General features: G+C 42.3%; 1 protein-coding gene across 1 annotated transcript in view; it reads right to left on the reverse strand.

The window, feature by feature from the left end:
* The window catches only part of klhl5 (kelch-like family member 5), a 54,993-nt gene extending 34,181 nt beyond the window's left edge, over positions 1–20,812 (reverse strand). Inside the window, exons 1-3 of the mRNA XM_072669734.1 lie at positions 20,514–20,812; positions 15,877–15,938; positions 11,418–11,509 (exon numbers count right to left, since the gene is read on the reverse strand). The gene's annotated coding sequence lies outside the window, so the exon portion shown is untranslated. The remainder of the gene's footprint in view (positions 1–11,417; positions 11,510–15,876; positions 15,939–20,513) is intronic.
* Between the last annotated feature and the right edge of the window lie 4,205 nt (positions 20,813–25,017).

Below are 25,017 nucleotides of genomic sequence, written 5' to 3' on the forward strand. Positions count from 1 at the left end.
TCACACACACTGAGAGGGGGGGTAGTGTGAAAGAGAGAGAGAGAGAGAGAGAGAGAGAGATTACCTTTACAGTCACATTAATGGACATTTTTTAAACAAACTTGACTGCCATGAATCAGAGCAACGCAACGCGCAGGAACACACACACACACCAACAACAGCACAAACACCAGAGGACAACATGTCCCTGACCTGCAATGCAGCATCGGCAGAGAATCATCATCACCATCATCATCTTCATAATTGTCACTGCTCACACATGCACACACACACACGCACATACACAACAGTAGTATTACTTCCTTGACAACCCAACACTAGACAGGCAGAGGACACATCAATTCTCGCCAATCAATAAGAACCATTACAATGTCCTTACACACACACACACACACACACAGCTCACACACTAATCAATGCACAGAGAGGGTAAAGACAAAGAGAGATATGGGAGGGAATCTGAGAGAGAACCAGTAAAGCAGATGATAAACAGAAGAGCACTCAATGGTAAATGCCTTGACTGCTGCAAGTACTTCTAATACTGCTGGACTCCAATTAGAGGAGTACACACACACCAGGAAACGACAATGTCAGTTTGTGTGTGAGATTGTGCTTTTATACATTCATATACACGTTATCGTTACACACAGTGGTGCTCTCCAATCCTACCTTCCCTCAGACTCTGGATCAACCCTGATCCACCCCACCTGATCCGACTTATTAACTGAGAAGGTCTTGGTTGGCTGAACCGGGTGTGTTAGACTTAGGTTGAATCTGGAACCTGCAGGAAGTACTTGTATATGTCTAGGCTATAATACCTAATGGTTCACACTAGTACATACTGATACTTACATACATATATATATATATATATATATATATATATATATATATATATATATATATATATATATATATATAAAGTGATATAACAGAAAGATGCATGTATGTAATACATATGGGATACTATTACTACATTACTATGGGATATATTGCATGTAGGTACTTCCATTTATATATATATATACACACTCATATCAGAACATTATGACCACCTACCTAACAGTGGCAATGAGCCACTGTATTCTGTAAGTGTTAGGCGGTCAGGTGGTCATAATATTCTGATATGACTGTGTTTGAATATGATACATATGGAACATATCATTACATGCAGATACATAAATATACACAAATGAGAAAAACAGAAGCGTGTATATACGCCCTCATCCTTCCCTTTTAAACACACATAGGAGGATAAGAGAGATATGCAGCGAGAGAGAAAGAGAAAGAGAGAGAGTTTTCCCCTGATCTTAAACCTCCCTGTAATTTAAGATGTGCCTGACAGATTGAATGTGCTGCCCACCAACCATGGCAACAGCAAAGCCTGTGTGTGTGTGTATGTGTGTGTGTGAGTGTGAGCAGAGGCACTAAGTGCTGCACCAGGCTCAGACCCTTTTAACTTACATGCTACTACTTTATTTGATCATCTTTTGGGACAGGGAGTTTGCCTGCAGGTCAGAACATTGGTCAAACATATAACTCAAACGTGCTATACACTGTATCAGTAGACACACTACATGACAAAAGTATGGGACACCTGTTCATCCATAGTTTCTTCTAAAATCAAGGGTATTACAATCCTGCTTTTGTTGGAGTAACTGTCTCTACTGTCCCAGGGAAGAAGGAAGGATTCTATTGGATTCTGGAGGAGCACTGCTGTGAGATTTGATTCATCATCCCCAACTCATCCCAAAAGTATTGGTGGATGGAGCACCACCATCATTCCAGAGAACATAGTTCCACTGCTCCACAGCTCAATGCTGGGGGGCTTTATACCCCTCTAGCCCACACCTGCATTAGGCAGCGCGCCAATAGGTCCATGTTCACCTGCTCCAGAGTCCTATTTTATTTGCACATATAGGCCTACATTAGGACCCATATGTGTAGACAGACACCGACACAGTATGACACACACACACTCACGCTGTCTGGTGTCATAAAGTGTTATGGCGTGTGTGATTGGAGGGACATTACTGAATGATGGGGAGGATGATTAAGCTGAATCTGTGCTTTATGGCTGCAGTTTATTTTCTCAAGGTTAATCCTCATTCCTGTGCTAGCTAGCTTGCATGCTCTCTCCCTTTCTCCCTCTCTCCCTCTACCCTATAAATCAAGATGATCATATTTCAAACCTGCACTGCAAATGCATCTTGTTCTCTTATACACACACCCACACACACACTTCAAAGGAACATTAAGCAGACTAATTAACCTATTGCATGACTCAGCAATTCCTAAAATACCTTTTCTGTGTGTGTGACTCTTCACTCTTATATGCAGATTGTATGCATATTTTATCTTTTGTGAATATATCAGCCAAACATTAAAACCACTTACAGTTAAATATTCCGATAACTGTACCTACCTACTATCTCACAGTAACCCAAAAGACTTCGGAAGCTAACGTCTTGGTGCCAGATACCACAGGACAATGTCTTTTTAATGTTTTAATGTTATGGCCAAACTCAAAGATTCAGCCTGAACATGGGCTCCGAACACCATCACCTCACACACTGTCAACAACACCACTCCTATGTCAGTAATGCCATCACCATGGCAACATTTCACATCTAACAGAGGAGTAACAAACACTCCACTACCCACCAGCCAGCGAGTTTTCCCTGTTCCAGAATAGATTTGATCCAGGATCATTTTTCCTGATACCCAAATGCCATTTCTAACTGTGACAGTATATTAAAAAATTGCTAATAAATATACACGCCAACTAACACACAAGCAGTCTAACACACACACACACCACCCTTGCTAGGCTCTGCTGTGCTGTACAGAGGTGTAAAATAGAAGAGGATGTCAGGAGAAAATTGAAAGCAAGAGGGGAGTGGAGAGAGACAGCGAGAAAATAAATGTCCATTAGAGACATTCCTCATGTTCACCACACACACACACACCACACACACACACACACACACACACACACACACACACACACACACACAGAAATAAATCCCAAAAGCCACACCTACATCTCCCAATCCACACAGAGACACACACCCCCACAGGCAGACACACACACACAAACCCACACAATGTAATTAGCTGAGACTCCGATCAGCTCGAGGCCACCGGACTTCATGGAATTTGACTGACCAAGCAAATAATTACTTCACCTTTACTGATCTCTCTCTCTCTTCTTTTTTCTACCCTCCCTTCATCTCTCTCCACCTTTATTTCTTCCCTCTCTCACGCCTTCTTACTATGGCCCTTCTTCCGTTCTTCTCTTCCTCTCCCTGGCTATGTTTACATGCAAAGACTTTCTCAGACTAAATTCATTCTCATTGTAGGTTGAGACTGAGGTGTACATACAATACATTAGAAAAGTCTTCAGACCCTTTACTAGGACACTTGAAATTTAGCTCTGGGGGCCTCCTCTTTCTCTGGATCATCTTTGAAATGTTTCTACACAATAATTAAAGATCACCTGTGGTAAACTCAGTTGGGTGCTGCCTACAGAGCCCAGAGACCAGATTGTGTGGAGAAGGCTACAAAAACATTTTTGCTGCACCGAAAGATCCCATAAACACAGTGGCCTCCATAATTCTTAAATGGAAGAAGTTTGCAACAACCGGGACTCTTCCTAGAGCTGGCCACCCCAAAGAGCCCCATAGTCGCTCCGGCAGAGCACTAAAGATCCTGTGTGCAGATGGGAGAAACCTCCAGAAGATGCTGATGGTGGCAGCATCATGCTGTGTGTTTTCAGCGGCTGGGATAGGGAGACTGGTCAGGGTTGAGGGGAAGCTGAATGGAGCAAAGTACAGGAATCCTGTAATAAAAGCCTGATCCAGAGTGCTCATGACCTCAGACTGGGATGAATGTTCACCTTCCAACAAGACCATGAACCTAAGCACACAGCCAAGACAACACAGGAGTGGCTTAGGATGTTCAACTCTGTGAATGTCCTTAAGTGGCCCAGCCAGAGCCCTGACTTAAACTCAATCAAACATCTCTGGAGGGATCTGAAAATGGCTGTCCATCGATGCTCCCCATTCAACCAGACAGAGCTTGAGAGAATCTGCAGAAAACAGACTTTATACTTAAGTTTTCATGACATAAAAAAAGAGTTTTTCACATCACATGTCAGTGATGCTAATGTAATGGCTGTTTTGTTATTCTATTTTGTTTTATTGTATTTAGTAATCATTACTAAATCGGAGCATTACTAGACATACAGGCACACTGACACATATACACACACACACTGCTACAACCTGCTGTGCTGTACAGAGGGGTAAAATAGAAGGGGATGTCAGGAGGAAATTGAAAGCGGGGGTGGGGGTGGGGGGGTGCAGAGAGACAGCAAGAAAAATAAATGTCCATTAGAGACATTCCTAATGTTCACACACACACAAACACGCACTCACACAGAAATAAATCCCAAAAACCACACATACATCTTCTAATTCACACAGGGACACACACTCCCATAAGCACAGATGTTAAACATTTAATTTAAACAGATTTTTTTATCATTTATTTCAAATTGTACCCTATTTGGTACCCATTTTTTAATTATTTACCTCTTATTTTAGCCCATTTTATACCAAGTGTTTATTACAATATTTTTACCAAATGTTTTAGCATTTATTTTTTTTAAATAATATATCTATTTTAAAAAATTAGACCATTTTCTACCCAATTTTTAACATTTAAATTTTTTTACCCATTTCTTGACCATTTTGGCGATTATTTATATGGCGAACTTTCTAGGAGGGTGAAGACTAGCTAGCACAAGTCTCAGCCGCCGCCTCCTTTTACTGGTGCAGCATTGTTAGGCAGCCAGCACACACTTATTGCCACAGTTTACAGACGCCTGTGCTGACCAATATCTACTAGGAGTGATTTGGTGAGGAAGTGCCATCAATCTACCCCTGAGAAAGTAAGGTCAATTGTGCTCTCTCTGAACCTGGCAGCCGATAGCAAGCAGCATGACCAATCCACTATGACATCTGTTTATTTAAGTGTTATTATTTAGGTGATATTTAACACTACAGAGTTTAAAACAGACGTTTAAAAAGTTGTTCCAAACAATATACATCATAATATTAAAATTTAGTCTAATTTTAGAGACTGGTACTAAAATAGTGGTTTTACTGCTCTCTCTCTCTTCTCCTTACCCGCTTTTTAACCTCTCTTTCTCTCTTTCTATTACTCTCTCTCTCTCTCTCTCTCTCTCTCTCTCTCTCTCTCTCTCTGTTTCATCTTCACCGTAGTATAATAATCTAATGATCTGCTGGACTAAGACATTCACCCCGCAGTTTAATATGCAGTCTCTGCAACAGCAATATACAAATGTAAGTATGTGTGTGTCTGTGCGTCTGTGTGTGTGTGTGCACGTCTGTGTGAGTGAACAAAAGAGTAATGAGCACGTTAGTTGAATCTGACTACAGCATCACAAAATAAATCAGATGCTCCTGGCAAACATGGAAATAAAACACACACACAAGAAAACACACACACACACACACACACACATTTGGGAAGATGTGCCTGAAGAAGGTAGAGCCGAAAAAAGCATAAAAGCTCATGCTCCATCTGAGACACTAAAGCCAAAGCAGCGTTTCATCTCCCCCTCTCTCTCTCTTTCCCACTCTCTCGCTCGCTCCCTGGTGTGATTAGAGTTTAAAAGTTTGTGATACAAAACTACAATGAAGTTACTTTACACAGAGAGGACACGTTACAGCGAGCTGAGCACCTCACACAGCTCTTTACTGCTGCTCCTACAGACACTGACCTTCCATTCACCTTCCATCCACACACGTCTGGAGCTGTAACTGCTGTTTTGCCGCAGTATTTAAATGGAATGACCATTTCAGAATCCAGTCATGACATGAACTTCTGAACTGCACTGACATTTGATTCACGTTCTGCAGGTCCAGCAGGTTCACATGATCGACTTTACTCCTGTCTGGAGCTGATCAAAAACAGGTCAAAACAGTTGTTTCTGCAAATCAAGACTGTCCAGCTGCAGATGCTCATAAAATCATAATAGCTCTCCTCTTCTGCTTACAAACAATAATGTGATATGGAGTGAAATCCAGCAGAATCTACATCTCATCACTGTCTGATCCCTGTATATATATGTGAAAATGTGGATGTTTACACTGTGTCAGAATAGAAATGTTTACACTGTGTCCCAGATAGAAATGTTCTGACAGCGACAACCAGCTTGTTGTCAATGACCTACAAATGAGAAATATCTAATTATGACCTGCTTTCCCAGTTCAAATCCTGGGTCGTGCTGCTTTGCCATCAGGTGCCGGAGCCCTGATGGATGGCTCTCCCTCTCTCTCCCCACATGACTCCAGTGTGATGCTGGCTGGCCCAAGCATCTGCTAGCCAGTGCATCAGAGCCGGGGTTTCCTCTGAGCGTGTTTGAAAGGAGGTGGTGGCTGGTGGCACATCTGTCAGAGGAGGCTCGTGCCACTTTTCACCCTCCCATTGTCTAAGACATCCTATGAAGTTAGTGGTTTCGGAGATGCTTCTTCCCTTCGTCACAGTCATATCTGAAGATTATGACCACCCCTTGATTGGAATGAACTCGTCCTGGGACAGAGTCTCATATGCCACATGACAGGGTTTGATGTGATCTTCATGGGCAAAGGACACACTTTGACTAATGTCCAAAAGATCATGGTAATAAGGTAAGGTAGGTGGATAGAGGCAGCATCTTGCAAACCGCTAACTTTGTGAGATGTTTGAGAGCCACTGTAGTGAAGGGGTCTCGCACATTGAGCGTCTCCAAAATGCATAACATATATAAGCAAACCATAAATCACAAGACTGAATCCAACCTAAAACCTGATATTCTGTTGTGTCCCACCAGACAAGATGTTTCCTGTGTGTGTAATAAAGGTTATTACTCAAAAACACAGCAGCTGTTTTTGCAGCATGTAAACCACCTTGTTTGTGGTTAGCTTCTGAGACATAACGGTGCTTGTGGAGATGAAACAGATTCAGAGAGAATTTTGATGAGAGATGGATTTGCACCTCAAAGCTAGTCAGGTGTGTATGTGTGTGTGTGTACGTATGCATCAATAAAAATAAAAACAGCTGCGTGGACAAACTCTCCCGCTTGTTCTCTCTCTCTCTCTCTCTCTCTCTCTCTCTGACACTCAAACAATGCTCTAAAAAAAGAGTGGGTCAGAGCAGAAGACACAGAATCCCAGATGTGCAAGATTCAAATATAGACACACTGAGCGACATATTCAAATGACTCCAGATGTGTATTCCAAGTTATGTCACAGAATGACACAGATTCATGGAAAAAATAAACAAATCCAGATTACCATAATCTCTGAACACACACACACTCAACTACTTCTATTTTTGCATCCATAAAGAATTAGATTCAGCAGAGAGCCTATAAAAGAACACAAGCCAAAAGCATGATTACTGTAAACTCCATTCTCTGAGGAAGACCTCTGATTGTGGTTGCTTGAGCTGCAATTTAGAATACAGCTACCCAGTGAGATCTAATGTTAGACTAGATGGTACTGACATCCATATGTTTTTGAATAGAGCATAATTTGCAATTTTGTGTTGTTGAAATTTACACCATTTAAATACTATAAATTTGTATCTTCAATTGGGTTATAATCAGACAATCGGTTACAAACATGAAAACCTTAGACATAAAAGCTCAGAAACCAAACCCCTGTAGCGAGCTCTGGAGGAATCATTTCTAGGAGACAACCCGAGTGATTTTAACATGAAAATTCTGCTGAATTCTGAGACTAAAATACAAGACTAACTGCTGGGGCACTGTGGAGGTCACACACTCTGGCAATGTTTCCACAAGCTTCTGCAATGTCACAGCATTTTTTTCAGTCCAGAGATGCCTTCATTTTTCCCCATTATTTTGTATTGATAATAGGAGATTTGGACCAATGCATAAAGTCATCTCCAGCACATGCCCAAGATTCTCAATGGGTTTCAGGTCTGGTGGCCAATGCACGTGTGAATATTTTGTCTCATGGTCCCTGAACCACTCTTTTACAGTTTGAGTCTGAGGGAATTCTGGCATTGTTCTCTTGGAATATGTCGGTGCCATTAGGAAAGAAATAATCCATTGACGGAAGAACCTGGTCTTTCAGTATATTCAGGTAGTCAGCTGACCTCATTCTTTGGGCACATAACGCTGCTAAACCTACTGCAGCAACTGACCAACTGCAGCAACCCCAGATCAAAGCACTGCCCCCACAGGTTTGTACGGTAGGCACTAGGCATGATGGGTGCATCACTTCAGCTGCCTCTCTTCCCTGATGCGCCCATCACCCTGGAACAGAGTAAATATGGACTCATCAGACCACATGACCTTTTTCCATTGCTCCAGAGTCCAATCTCTATGCTCCCTAGCAAACTAAAGCTGTTTTTGCCGGTTAGCCGCACTGACAAATTCCCATTGTGTGTAAACAGGCTCTTACTTGCACTATAAAAAACACATCCCTGAGTTCTACTGTTCTACTGACCCACTGTCCATCCTCTTTTTAATAATGCGCTGGACAGTTCTTAACCCGATTTAAGTAGTTTCAGCAAGCTCCTTAGATCTCTGCTTGATGCATGCCAATAATTTGACATTTAATAGAGTTCACACATCTATTACAAATAGATTTAGTCTATAAACACGTTCCTAACATTTGTGCTTAACTGGTTCCATAATGGTGCACAGTGCTTGGGCCCCGATGGTTGCCACTCCCTATGTAATGTGAAGCCTGTTCAACGATACGCTGAAATCAATTGCTGCGTTTCTTGGCTTCTATGTCATAGAAGGTTGAAGAACCCTTCTTATACGTCACGGTTGCCAATAACAACCATTTTCACATACTGACCTTTTTAACCACCATTTCAAAGTTACTAAAGAAACAAATCAGAAATAAAAAAAATAAAATTGAAAATGAGTGTATTGTTACACTCCTGAAGAATGTATATATAATGGATAGTCTGCAGTAGCAATGTTTAGCATGGCATGTGTGTGTTTGAGCAAAAACAGTTAGGACGATTCTAAGGGCCTGTGACTGACAGGGGCCTAGTTGTTGGACCCAGTGTAATATCTTTGCATCAAAGCTGGGTTTTGCATGTTTGGGCTGTAGTTATTTGCTGTATCAGTAGTATACAGCAATAACAGTGAACCAATGAATGGTCACACAAAAACCAAGATTGTGACCAAAGTGGATCTCTACTTCCTTATATGCATCAGTATTGCACTACATAGGGAGGAACTAGTTTACTAAAATAAGTGGTAATGGTAGATACTTCCTCATCATTAACATGCACCAGCCCCGGTTGCATAAACACACACATTAGTGGCTGAACCATGTTTAAAGGTGACTCTCTGGGTATTTCAAGTGACAGTTACTGAAATTATGTGGATTAAGTTGGAGTTAGATGAAAATAGCTATTGTTTACTTGTCCTAAAACTTCTGAAAGGGAGAGGAGATGGTCAGTATGGTCATTGAACAGAAGGCAGAAGGAGGGTGAATGCTGTAAAGAGATTTTCATCGCTCTCTCCCTTGCCATCCTTCTGTCTCCCCTCATCCCTCATTTCTTTCCACCCTCTCTCTTCTTTTCTCTCTGTTCTCTTAGTGCTTCACTCCGGCCAAAACCGGGAATGAAACAAGTGACTTTCTGGTCAAGCTAAAGGCAGTTGGACTGGACAGCAGTCTATTCAAATTACTTAAGAACCAACGGTCCCTTGATATCTATGGGTAGCCAGGAACAGCCGGCTAACTGAGGCTTAACTCAAACTGGTTTAGAGGATAAAGCCTCATAATTGAGAGCAGAGAGTCGAGGGAATGGTCTTAGGAGTGTTTTCCACAGTTTTCAGGATCATTTAGTAAAGTGCTTCATCCAGGTTTGCTAGCTTACTTGAACTTAGCATGTCGCTAAATTCGTAACTACAGTGGGCTCTGTTTTTCCCCAGCTGTTTTTTATGTAAAAGCAATTCATGAGGCTGAGTGATGGCAAAAGAAAAGCACTTCCGAGCAAGCTGAAGCTAGCAATTAGAATCTTGCAGCCTAGCCTTGGTATTTCTGTACCGGTTATTAATATCAGACCATGTTTAGAGCCTTTTTTACTGGCCTGACAGAGCAGGGTTCAAACACAGTACTAGGTAGTTAGGCTTTAAGCACTAGCTGTAAGCCTAGCATAAGGACCAACAATTTAAGAAGGCCACTCTGGCACTGCATGTCTAATCTAACTGAATGCATTCTGTCACCGCAGGCCTGTGTTTATGTGTTTATATATCAAAAACAAATCAAACGCTGTTTATTGCGCAGTCCCAGCACACACACACACACACACAAAATCACATACACACATTTCTAGAGAACATTTGCTATTGATCATCAGCTTGCAGCACTGTCAAAGAGGAGATGAAAGAGGGGGTCATCTTCAGCCCCCACATGGAGATAAATAAACAAGCAAATAAATAAATAAAGCCCTCTAAGTCATAAAGACCTGATGCATCTGATCTACAGCACCATCATAAAGTGTGTACTGAATTATTGATGAAAAGCTTCTCCCTCTCTCCCCCTGACATAAAAACAGACGAATAAATATGTACAAGCCAGGCAGGCCTTCAACACGGTTTAAGAGCAGGGGTTTCAATTCTAAAACAGCTTTAACCACACGCATCATGTGGCATGTGATAACAACAGTAGCCACAAGTACACCTAATGATAAAGGAGTTTTTTTCTCGAATTCCAATTTAGCTTAAGGTCCATTTATATCATTTCTTAAAAAAATAATAATTTGGACATTTAGACCTTGTTTGTTGAATTACACCCCTATTTCTCCCAATTACTGCCAATTAACCCATAACAAAAACAATAGAAGGAGAGAGTCAAAGAGATCGACCAGATAATGAGAGAGAGAGAGAGAGAGAGAGAGCGGGAGAGGGATGGAGGGAATGAGAGACAGCTGTACACTTGGAAGCTTACCTGTATTCTTCCACTGATATGCTGAGCACAAGTGAAATGTATGTGAACATGGATGTGTGTGTGTGCTGAACATCGATAATGTGTGTGTGTGTGTGTGTGTGTGTGCATATATACACGACAGGTAAGAGAAAGTGCTGAATCAACAGTATACTGTCCTGGCCTGTTCAATCTTCAATCATTCTCTCTCTCTCTCTCTCTCTCTTTCTCTCACACACACACACACACACACACACACACACACACACACAGTCCCAGAGCAGTGTTTATTGCTAAACTCACTCATCTGCATTTGTGATTTCATTGCTTTTACAGCAGTGCTCTCTCATTAGATACACCTAATGCTCTCTAAACACGAAGCAGGTGAGTGTGCATGTGTGTTTGTGAGAAGGACAGATAACTTACCAACTGAAAGAGTGTGTTGAATACAAGCCTGCAGGAGTATCTTGTTAATCCACGTTTTGGAACGGATGGATGGAGTGTCAGCTCTTTCTCTCCTGAAGAAAAGTAAAAAAAAAAAAAAGAAAAAAAAAGAAAAAAGAAAAAGAAGAGTGGGTTAGAACTGCTTAGCCGTACACCTGCAACAGTGTTCACCAACTGCTGAGACAAGGCTTTTACAGCCAATTAGGAACTATGTGCTTGTGAGTGTGTGTGTGTGTGAGTTTGGACAAGAGACAAAGTGCGTTATCCACGCTCAACTACCTCCCCATATGGCCACATAAGCCATTGGCGCAAGTTTACACTGCCATTCAACGGCAAGCAAGATGTACTACATGGGTTGTAGAAGGTCACAATGGCCACCTTTCCACTGCAGGGCTGAACGGTTCTGAGCACTGAGGGTTACCGTTCCGGTGGCTTTTCAGACACGGTACGGCACGGAACGCATACAAACCAGACTGGGCCCAGTTTTCTCAGCAGGTAGGGCTTAAAGGCATTGGGATCTGCTGATTGGCTCCATATTTTTTAAGAAAATTCAATATCTGTGCCACTTTTCGTGCCTCCAGTGCACTGATCATTAGTGTGGTGACAAGTACACTACAGTACAGTGGACTGTAGCATGATAAAGTTTAGCATACCTCAGTCAGCTACAGGCCTCGTCCGACCTAGGCGTTAGCATGGCACGCCTGCCGGGCTCGTCCAATAACACTACTGCTGTGTTAGCCTGGCTCTCTTAATGGAAGCTAAGATTACCTTAAGGAAAATTCTGAAAAGGGAACTGCAGGGTTTCTGTATTAAAGGCTGATGTGTAACAGCTGTGCTGGACTGTGTTCATGAGTTTGTGACTGTTTATCACCATTCATGCTAGAAGCAAGGCTATAGCTATCTGTTAGCATAGTGTGAAAAAAGGACATCTTCAGACATAACCTCTAATGCTGTGCAGTATTTTTGACTCTGTGTTCATTTCATGAGTGGACTAGAAGGGTATAAAGCCCCCCCATTATTGAGCTGTGTGAACTGTGTTCTCTGGGATGATGGTTGGTGCTCCATCCAATATTTCTGGAATGAGTTGGGGAGTTGCCGATCATCCAACATACTGACCTAACTAACAAACGCTCTTCTCACTGATTGCAATCAAATCCTCACAGAATTGTTCATCCAAAATCTAGTAGAAAGCCTTCTTCCCTAGACAGTTACTCCACCAAAAGCAGGATAAACTACCACTGATTTCAGACAAAACAATGAATGAGCAGGTGTCCCAATAAGTTTGTCCATGTAGTGCATAAACACTCCATTATAATTAAGATGTGCATGGAATGGCAACATACACACATACAACTCATCAGTTTACACCCTCAGTATCAGCCAGAGCATCAGCAAAAGCTCAAAATTACACAACTGCATGCACACATACACACACCTTAAAAGTCCCCAATGCCTTAAGCTAGCATTTCCTGCCAAATAGTACGCTGAGCATCAAACACTCTTTACCCTGAAGACATTTGAATTAATGCATAAATGTACACACACACACAAACACACACTCACATTTTCTAATATCCCCCATAAGAGGAGGGCATCTGACAAGCGATTTACTGCCAAAAAGATATGTCATCAATTATTAAGCCCAGCCTGAGGCTAGCATCATCACCACGCCAACCAGCAGGTGGGGGGGGGGGGGGGGGGTAGCCAAGCATAACTTAACTTCACACAAGAAGATACAGAGCTTCAAACAGTCTGTGTGTGTGGATCTGAGTTTTTATCACAGACGGTAAGAAGTCAAAGATTTTCATCTTTCTACTACACAAGCCTGGTCTTTCTCTTTCTGTATCACAGATCTGATCAAATCTGCCCAGAGTTGCTGTTCAGCCTTAACCAATCAAAAACCATATCAATTAACCACTCTATTTGAATCACAGCCACTCAGTCATTCAGCCACCAAACAATCCCTGGTCTCCCTGAAATTGCTGGTCTGGGTTCCGGTTTTAGTGAACTCTCGTGCAGCCTGCTGCACGTGTAGAAGCTATCCACACCCGGTACTGCATGTGGGGCTGTGTGATTGGTTTATGTGGTCACATGACCGCTTCAACTTATTGCCTGCATGGCTAAAAACCTTCTCCTTCGTAAACAGCTCCTTGTTTGTAGGAGTTCCTGCACAGTGCACTGCGCATGACTCGGTCACTCCAGAAAGCACTTTTGGAGCAGTTGCCTTTTGAGTGTTTGAACCCAAGGTAAATAATGAAAATCAATAAGTGAAAAACAAATACCGTAAGCTGCATTATCAACTGGTATTGTTAACAAAGCTAATCTGAGACAATGCTAACAATGCTAACCTGGGACATATTGGTTAGACTTGCTAAAAAAGGACTGTCAAACCAGTTGTGGTAAACTCCGATTTTTACTATATTGCCCAGCCCTAGAAACTACTACATATAAATCAGTGGTGGCCTGACGATAACACGTTTTGCACTGCTAGATCCCTTTGCTAGATATTACACACTTTCCGAACGGTCACATAATACCTAGTTGTTGTGACAGCCATGTGACCAGGCGATGCAAACTTGTTCTCTGCTAATTTTGCAAGATTTTTATTTCTGAGAACACATTTGACCGATTAACCATTAAGTCTCTGTTGAGCGATGAAACCCATCAGACTAGTCCGAATCCTGGTTTGCAAGACCATGTGACAGCTTATTACATAGTTTCTTAGAACACCTCATGTTAAAAAATCACTTTTTGTGTGAGTGCAAATTGCTTGCCCTTTAGCGGCAGGACTCTATTTGTGAGGTATGGACTGGATCATCTACATTGCGAATGCCACGGCAGTCGGTTCCAGTCTGACTGCGTGTATGTAACAGCGTGTATGCTGTAGTCTCTGGAGACCAATTAGTCATGATCCGTCATGGAGGAAACATGAGCAGTAATGGCTCCACATCTGGCCAGTGGCACTGGCAGCTCGACTGGGGGAGTAGATCAGGAGGAAACTGGGAGAGTCTTGACAGTCAGTAGAAGTTATGGGCCAATAAGGGCTGATTCAGGACTAAGGATATGACCAGAGTAGTTCTTGTTCTTCTGCAGCCTTTTTTCTTGACCTTTCTTTTTTTTAATTCTTTAGAATGGAAGACTTTACTGGTTAAGACAGAGCCTGGTATTAACTCTGACAGTAGTGTAAAGTACTGTACAACTATGTGGACTAGCATAAATATGGGGACATTCAGGGGAAAATGGTTCTAATTCTAATTTCCAAATGGTCTAGGTGCTCAAATGTTGCAGGAGTGCAGTGTAGTGCCGTTTCAGATGATGTAATTGGCCAACATTTCGACATCCTGCTTCCAGGGGTGAAGTCACTTCAGATTCATAATTTATCCCTCCCTCCATAACATATTTATCATTCTCTCCAGAGAGAGAGAGAGAAAGAGGGAGAGAGAGAGAACATGAGGGAGGAAAAGAGCCTATTTTTAAATGACCTCAGATAAAAGCCTATTATTCTCTAACGAACTTGACTAAGAGATATGGAAATGGTATTTCCAGCAGATCCGAACAGTATCCACCATCATTACAGTTCGTTTTCATTAGCATGTCTTGTTGTCCTCATGTATCCAACTTACAGAAGAACCCACCTTGTACTATGGTCTTACTATAGAGTAAAAGCCAAAACCAAAACAGAAGAGCTCTGGAACTCACAGTTTAAAGCCACAATCAGGAATCACACTACAACACAGTAGCAGGCCAGACTCTGATTCCTCTTAAACACTGACAGAAGTACTTTTAGGCATTGAGGTGACTGAGTGCAGCACAACTGGAGGTGACTGCCTGAAAGAACAACAACATTTCAAAATGACTGTAATGATGTAGGCAAGATAGGCCCAGTTATGGTTCTATGGCCCATTCCAGCTCAAAAAAAATGGGCCAATATTAACACAGAGAAAACTAACTGTCGGACTTTGGAGACACTGAGGATGGAAAGCCAGTTTAGAGGAGAAAAATGAGATGGAAAATTGGCTGCTTTGTCGTTGAAACATTTAGGGATGGGCAGAACTACACATCATACTGCAACCAGCCATCAGAGGCACTAGACCTGCTGTGGCTGCACTTGTGAGAGACATTGCGCTGTCTATGTTTTTTACAGTCACTGGTCAATACCATTCAATAACATTATGATGCCATCACTGGCCATATCTATAATCTATTACTAATGGCCATGTTGTTTGGCAGCTATTGCCTACCGTTAGACTACATAGCTAATACTTTACTGTACACAAAAACTTGTTCATTTATTTACACTTGGTCTAAGTATAAATACTATGTAAACTAATAAAAGTCTAATAAAGTCTAAGTATACGATTAGATTGGTTAAGATCAGAAAAGTTGAAAATAAGCAACTATAAATAATACACTGCAAAATGTCTCAAATATGCTTTCTTACCAAATTCTGTGGATGAGAATGGTATGGTCAGAAGCAGCCAATCATTACGTCTGAAGTTCTGTCTACAAAGAAAAAGATAAAAGCAGGATGTTAGATGTTGCAACACTGCTTTAAAAATGAAAAATCACAATAACTGGCACAACACAAAGCAAAACGGGGTAAGAGCTGTAACGCATTGCCTCTTGCTATAATTCATTTCATGTTCCGAGCTGTTCTTGTAGGCTAATTGATTAACCGCAATTCATTTGAATTCATTTATCATGAACTTTACAGCTATGAGTAAAAGAAGAATAGACAGAACTCTTCCCATTTTCACAGCAACCCCATTTGCCTCTTGCATATAAATGAACAATTTACATATAATTACACACAAAAGTCCTGAAGGCTGTTTGAGGTTGTTTGTGGGTTTTTTTTATGGCATTAAGATGCTACAAAATTCCCGTCCTTGAGAACGTGTCCTTTCTTTGTGTGTTTGTGTGTGTGTGTTTGCACCCATTCTCTTGCATCGCCACACTCCCCTAGCCTAGATCATTTGTTCAGCCCTCTACAAAGCTGTGTAGCTGCACGTGAGAAGAATGCCTATGCTTTATGTGAGAGGAGGGGTAAAAAAAAAACAAAAAAAAACAAAAAACGAACAAACAAATGGAAAAACAAATGTACAAATACGGTGTGTGTCTGTGCGGTCATGTTTGTGCTTCAGCTTCGCTATCTTCCTCCCCCACCCTCCTCCTCTCGCTCACTCACTCACTCTTTTTCTCTCTCTGTATGTTCTATATTTAGTGCTAGGTCATAGTAGGGGGCTATTTAAAAATACAAGAACAGCCACTGGAGGTCTGCACTCATATGTAGGAGAGCTGGAGAACACAGCATAACACATAAACCTCCCGAATACATACACAGGCATGTTTGTTTAGACACACCTTTGGACACCCCTGGTCAAAAGTATAGTTACGGGAGTAAAGGAAGAACTAACCTAAGATGATCTCACAACAGCTACACAATTATTACATACAATTTCTACAAAGTCGCTGCCTGATGCCTGAGGCCCTATTTTACAATAGTCTTCAGTTTTACATTTAGGATACATTTAGTACCCAAAAGCCCTATTCGAATGGGATTAGTTTTAGATGGAGAGGCAGAGTAATTTAATTTTACTACAGGACAATAAAAGAGGGGAGTGGCTACTTGATGTATGCACTGCTGTCACCTCCAAAAAGCATGATGATAACAAATCTTACAACCCACTAATAGAAATATAAAATTTTTTATTTGAAAATGAGCAGCTGCATGTTCATAACATGTATATTGGCTATAGGCTATTCGACACAATGACTTCACTAAAGCTGCCAGAACCGTTATGCCTTTGAGTTGACTGAGGTTTGCCACGGACTTGAATGACCCAAGGTCTCTGTGTGCCATGCTGGACGAAACTAAATGTCTCCACTAGTGCCTCCATATTTGTGAAATGCCATGAAGAATTCTGAATATTTACCCACATGTCAACCATTCTGAATAATGTTGTTTTACATCCCAATGAATGAATTACATTAAATTACTGAATTAGTAAAGTTCCCTTCAAGTTCAATTCATCCAGACGTACTAATTAGAAAATTGGTAATAATTTGGCAATAATTGCTAATTCTCCCTTCTAAACTATTCACTTCAAACTGTGTGACCTTAAACCCCCTGTTACGACGAAAAAAGAGATCCATGGGGCAAAGCCAGTGTAAAACCTAAAAGATCTTGGTCACCACCTAGCCAATGGTTCTTTGAGCTATGCCATAAAAGAACCATTTTGGCTCCATAAAGAGCGAGATGTGAACATGAAAGCTCTTACTTCTTTACAGCTTTAAAAGGTTTTCATGTATACATTTACAAAAATCGAAAAGTTCTTTATAGACCCAAAAAGATTACTTACTTACCACTTAATAAATCCTTTGTAGCACCTTCATTAGGGTCATGCTAAACACTACACAGTATACCATGTATAACAAATGGATAGGAACACTTAGACGTCCTCCGTGATTATCTTCCACACAGATTTGTGTGCATGGGAATGTGTACAGGTAGGGATCTTGGAGAAATGGATGAGTCTTGGAGAACTGGATGCATTTACTCTGCTATAACATGAGACACAAATGCTCTGTTTCAACTGCGTCTTGGGTGCATTTACACTTGCATTTTTAATTGGCCTAATACAGATAAAATCCAGATATTCAAGACACATTAAGTGGCCAGGTGTGAACGGGTCTTAGATTGTTATTGTTATTTAAGACCTGTTAAATTTCAAATATAATAACCACACAAATCACTTGCAGGTGCTAGTGTTTCTACCACCAGGGGGCAGCATGGAGGGACTACGTCTATGGGGCAGGATGGACACTAAACCATAAAGTGCTGTGCCTAGCCAAGAACGAGTAGGAGATCTTTACTTAGGACAATAGGAACATGGCTATAACGACAAAAGAAGCAGACAGAAAGGCCACTTATGAAGACACAAGAGGTTTCTTCAAAGCCTACCAGGTTGAAAAGCTATTGGAAGTGATAGAGATCCTCTGCAGAGTAAGAACTGATTAAATGAAATAGATCTGCAGAAGTGTTCCTTTTGCCTAATATAACCAATTGAAACCAATGCCAAATCATTACAAGAGCAAGAAACTCTGACATCTGACAACATCTATCCAATTATTTTTCATGGGTTCTTGCTAAAATTAGCTGCAGAAAGCAAAAGCATCTTCTTCTCAGTCGAGAAGATCCTTCAAAGCTGATAGCTTTTTTCATTATTTTGCTACGCCTTCCAGTTCAGCTGTAGCAGATAATATCTTGAAAGTTTTTCCAATTTGTTATCTTTTTTGATCCCGCATTTCAAATTCCAACATGCCAAATGATCCGAGCAAAGGCAGAGTAGAGAAGCAGCTGGCTATTAGCAAAACGCCAGGCTGAATCAGTGTAATAAAACGAAGGGATCCCTCACAAGATACAGCTAAAAATGCTATCTATCTGCCTGTCCATCCATAAAACGTCCATCTGTCATCTGTCCACCTTCTGTGCCATATCTGCCCAAACAGCTAGGCTACATCACCTGCTGCAAGACATTTACACCTGATTGTAGCACTCTAAACAAGTGCAAACAAAGCTAACCTAATAGAAAATATGTTTATGTAGTTTGTCCATCTAATGGTGAGTGCTAAGCTTCAAACAGTACTTAGCTTGGATTTACTGGACCTATCTGTTAGAAGGTTGTGAGAAGGACTGAGAAGAAACTCATGAACCTCAATTAAAGGAAGAGCTGTGTACGTTGAGAGATGGGACGTCCATGGATCACATTGATTAGCCTTAAGTGCCCATGATTTACCGGTTGTCCTTTCTTGAACCACTTTTGGATCGTTACTGACCACTGCACAAGACCTACCTGATGTTTTGAAGATGATCTGACCCGGGTACATAGCCATCGCAGTTTGGCCCTTGTCAAAAAGGCTTGGATCTTTAGGATCCTTGGATTTTTATGATCTAATATATCCAGTCCTTGACTGATGTCATCTGTCAGTGGTGCTAATGCTAATCACCACAGCCATGCGCCAAAATGCAGCACTGTGTCAAAATCTCATGATAAATGGACCAAAAGAATGGACCAATAGAGATATGGCCTTAATATACTTATCTATACTATATCTTGTGACCACGCCTTATCAACAACTACCTTCCGTCTCCTTAGAGGCTCTGTAAAATGTATGATCAGACGGATCTAGCATGGACGGATCTACCGGGGTCTTTGATAATTACCACCTACAGTAGTGTTACCATCCTTATATCTCCTATTAAGTGAGATCTCATTGTATGTCTGCCCCCTTCTCGCCACCACATTAATATTTTTCTAGATCTGCCCCGTATGCTTATGTCTTGTACCTCCACCTACAGATGCAAACATCAGACATCAGTTATCTACCTCTTGACTGACTGATTGATTACATTTGGCACATTTGACTTTTGTAGGTGAACCATTTCCTTAATGTAGGCCAAAGTTTGTCTGTAAACTGGACTATGTCATACCTACTGTAGATCTTGGAGATGTTGTGTTTTTTACACCACTACAAAAAAATATCTGAAATAACTGAAATAGCTGCCTCTTGCCTGTTTTCCTCAGAATAATAAGCTACACAAATCCTCCCATCATCATTAAGCCCCTAAAGGTGGTTCAGGTGAGGACACGTCCCACCGCCTCCCCTCTGTCTGAACACACTCCCCAGCTGGTCACTCCGGCTAGGAGGTCAAACACCAGGCAGGTGTGGAGAGTGCTGCGGGAACCAGGACCAATTTACAGTAGTGGTTCGTGACAAACTCACTGAGTGGACCTCTCAAAGCCAGGGGAAAGCCTCCCTGGACAGCAGGGCAGTGGAAAGCGGTGCCAAACAGCGACAGCGCTATCGCTTCGCCCAGGCCGCATGCCTCAACCCCGCCCTCGCCTCCTACTTGAGGCCGCCCTCCCTGCCTCCTTCACCGGCTTCATCGCTTCCTTATTTCGCCTTGAAGTCCCGACGTCCCGGTGCTTTCACGGTGACTTTTAGTGAGAAAAAAAACAACTAGCTATCTACAAGAAAAGAAGTTCTCCTCAGAGGAGACGAAGTGAGCCCGCTTACCTTGCTGTGGAGATGGTTTAACGGCGGTTGGGGACGTTATCGTTTAACTCGTGAAACAAACTCGCTTTTCGGGACTAGTTGAGCGGTGTGTGTCACTAGTTGGCTTTGGGTGTGTGTTTTTTTTGGGGGGGGTTGGAGAAAATGGCGAAGATGTTCGTGTTAACAGCCCGCTGTAGCCCAACTTCTTCTTCTTCAGCCTCCGGTCAGCTGTTAGAATTCCGTTAAAATAACGGCTCGAATTTTGAAATTTAAAACAACGCCGCGCGTGCTGGCGCCTTGCTGTGCTGCTCGCGCGAGCCTCGCTGGCTGCTGCTGCTGTGGCTGTTGCATTGAGGAAATGGAGCAAAAGCCTTGCTAATGCATGCCTGGATGAGCTGTTTCACTGCAACTCTGGCTCTGTTTTGCCGTGCAAACGCTGTAACTGCATATATGCACTGCAGTACGATTAGACACAACTTTATGGGTCAATGCAATTGCAAAGCAAAGACCCCATGTGCACAGCCAAGTTCTGCAGCATCATAGGGTGGGAGGCTGTGTGTGTGTGTGCGTTGCCCTTGTGGACAACATATGCTTAACAAATCTGCTCTCTGTAGCCTGTACGCTCTCTCTCTCTCTTTCTCTCTCTCTCTCTCTCTCTCTCTATATATATATATATATATGAGAGCATGTGTCCCAATACTTTTGTCCATATATCTGAGACACCATTCCATTCCATTCCAGAGAAAACATACCTTTTATTATTATTTTACTGATAAAATAATATATTTGGTGCCAGATTTATTGCATTCTGAGAGCTTTAATGTAATTCAGTCTCTCCTTTAAAGAACATTATGTACAAATTTTACCTTGGCCCCTCCAGGCCAGAACGCACTGCACTATGGGACTTTGCTTGTGAAAGATCCTGTACCATTGCTCTACCACCTCAGTCCACATGCTTCTTTCTGTTCCATTTGTCAACAAATGCAGGTGTACAACTGTCCACCAGGGGGCGCAAAGCATGATTTGCGTTTACGGCAGTGGTGTAAAACTGAACTACACTCCCCACCGGTCGGGGGAGCCCGTAGACATACACTAAATGTCCAAATGTTTCTGGACACCCTTTCAAATGAATGCAGGTTAGCTACTTTAAGTCACACCCATTGCTGACACAGATGTGCAAATGCACAGACACACACAGCCTGTCCAGTCCCTGTAGAGAAGTCCTGCCAAGAGTATAGAATAGTGTTCCATCCAATCCGACTGATGGCGGAAGAAATTATGAATAAGCAGGTGTCCCAATACTTTTGTCCATTATTATTATTATACTGGTTTAGGTGACATTGGACTGCTGCACTACATACACAGCAAAAGGTGCGACTGCTATGTACAGTCTTATGCTCAGCTTAAATTCTGTAGATGAGTGAAGGACGGGGACATGAGACTCCTACCATCCAGTCATTAATCAGCAGATGACAAAAACAAGTGATTGAGTAAGTTAGAATCATAATCCCCTTGTGAGTCTGCCCTGCACACGTCAGCCCAAAGTTATTTTTTGCATCTGCGTGGATGACGAGGCCCTATATAGGTCACAAGTGCTGCAGATGGATTTGCCATTGCGTAAGACAAACGTCGTGGCCTTCTGTCTGAAGAGGGGCCCTCACAGCGAGACAATTATGTCATGAGGTTACCTTATGATGGATTTTCCTGCTTTCCTTTAAAACGCTTAGCTGTTTGCTTGTGCGTCACATTCCGAAAATGACTTTCCTGACGCAATATCCACTCTGACCCGACTGTTTGTTGGATTTATGACAAAGGACATAATCATTATTAACCATTAGGAGTTGTTTTGATCAGCAAATAGGTCCATTTGTGTCCAACTTGATTAATACACCCCCAGCAAGCAGTTGCTGCGAACCGTATTATGCAAATCCTGCACACTGGTGTGCTTTCGGGACTACCGAACGCAGCAGTAGTGGGGCCTACAACTCTGCCACCACGCTTGAGTGCTCTCTAGGGTCCCAGACAGGAATGGCAAACACATGGCTGTTGAAGACCATGTGATGTTCTCTCGCTGCATCGAACTGAAAGCCACAGGCAGGGCCGCTCTGAACCTCCTGGACAATACTGATAAGAGCCCTTCATTCTCCAGGCACTCGCGCTCCCGCTGCGGGTTCCCGCAGGAACCATATCCTGGCCCACCGCGATAACTGGCTGATGGTGCGGCCACGGACAGCCGCTTCCAGAAGCAGCAGGGGCATCCTTCAGCCTCCAGTTGACAGCACTTCACTGCTGCTGAGTGGATTGTTGGGATTGGGAATGTGGATCACAACAACAGAGGTTTGGGCTGAGGGAAGGATGCAGTGTAATATGCAGTGCATTGCCGTAGCACTGTAGAAATCATAGCAATCCACTGCTAACATACACAGACATATTCATGGTTGGTCCAATAGATAAAGGTGCAAAAGTGCATAAGTGGTATAAAATACTGTAAGACAATTCAGCAAATTCAGCAATGCCACAGCCACCCAAGCCTGATGAGCTGTCTAATGATGTTGCAGTAGCAGCAGGCATTGCCACTATGACTCCAGGATGGCCAGTTTAAATCCCGGGGCATGCTGCTGATCGCCATCAGCTAGCATCAGAGCTAGGTACGCAGGTGGTGACTGGTTGCACTCTTGCAGGAAAGCGGCTCCACCACACCAGCTAACAGATGCCTGTGCCGGCCAACATCGTTTTAGGAATGATGAGGGAATAAAAGCGGCATCTATCCACCCGAAGTCCCAACCCTCTAGCACCATCTCCATTGATTGGGTAAGCCTGTCAGCAGTCTGGGTCTTCATGCCTGTCTGGAAAATGCATGCCTTTTTCGGTTAGGTATGTTTTCCCCCACATATTCTAAATGACCTTTGGCCTGCTAGGCCCCAGGGTGCTCACCCAATTGAACCTCATGGTAGATCTGGCCATCACTGAATTAAAGGACCTACTAGCTGCAGCCAATCTTTGTTAGTTTCATTTGAACATTAAGGCAATAACATTGTCATTACACATAATGTAATATAACTTGATATATAATATAATTAATATTCACTGTGAAGCAGTATTTATTATTTATGAGTCTCTAACAAAGCGCCTTCATAAGCACAGTCTTGCCTCCTGTACCGCTCACTGGGTCAGTGATATGGAATTACTCCAGCACTGCAGGAGATGGCGTAAAGAACTTAGCAGGAAATGCATACAATAGATTACTCAACGTCCGCCAGATACATTCCTCCTTTGGCAATAGTTTGACAGCGAGTTGTTTGTTGGTTGAATTGGAGAATGTGAGTACCACCTCTTAAGCGTCTCTGTGTGGCCCCTATGAGTTGGCAAGTCAGGTTTGTACAGGTGCCAAAACCAGTCGTGTACCTACCAGCAAGTCAAGCATGGGATTAGAACTGGTGCCAGTAGCATGGACGCCTGTGTTGACAAGCTAACATGACATATTAGAGCTTGTCTATTGTTATATACGCAGTTATACCCCTGTAACTAATATAACTCTAACAATATACTTATCCAATTAGCCTCCATTACAGCATCAGATTTGTCAGAATATGGGATCAAAAAAATAATCATAACAATAAATAATAAATAATCTAGTAATTTTGTACTGGAATCCTTACAATACTAGTTACACCACATATCAAACCATAAATGACGCTCATATAGGGCCAAACCTTTGTTCCAGGCCATCAATGATACATGTGATTAGGCTGCCTGAACCCTGGGTCACAACATATACGGTTGATCAGGTGAATCTGATGGCTACTATTGGGATTACACATATTAACTCCTTAGTATGTAGACCCATAATTTACATCAGTTTCATAGGCCCCAAGATGGAACCCTGTGGGCCTCCGCAACAAGATATGCTAAACCAGCTAAACAGTTACCAAATCATCTGCAATCGTTTCTGCATTAGGATTGACTGAAAAAAAAATAAACCTAGGGTTCGGGGGGGGGGGGGGGGGGGGGGGGGAGTAATGGCTGGAGCGTACATGCTAATGCAGCTAACACACCAATTAGTATGGCAGCCCTACTGTTAGCCTGTTAAGTAATGTTAGCTTTTGGACCAGGAACTATTCCTTTAAGTATGCTTGTCTACAGGTGGAACTATGCATTAGCTGTTAGCATCACAGGTCAGGTTTTATAGGTTTCATAGCCATGTGCACCAGAGGTGTAAAGGGCATGAGGTTCCCACAATGGTTTCTCTTGTCCAATGTACGTGTGTGTGTGTGCACATATCATCTCTACACTCGAGGAAAAAGACCACAGCACCTGCCCAACGTGGTTTCTCTGAGTCCCCTTCATCACCAGATAATGCTACAAAAACGAGGCCACATGCTCAGGGCCTGCAACTGATACATGCATATACAACACTACAGCACATATACATGCTGCATACTGTCTGTTCACAAACTGCTCTCTCACTCTCACTCTCACTCTCACTCTCTCTCTCTCTTGCCTCTTTCACTCTCTTGCATAAATT

The sequence above is a fragment of the Salminus brasiliensis genome, chromosome 24, assembly GCF_030463535.1.
Source record: "Salminus brasiliensis chromosome 24, fSalBra1.hap2, whole genome shotgun sequence".
NCBI lineage: Eukaryota > Metazoa > Chordata > Actinopteri > Characiformes > Bryconidae > Salminus > Salminus brasiliensis.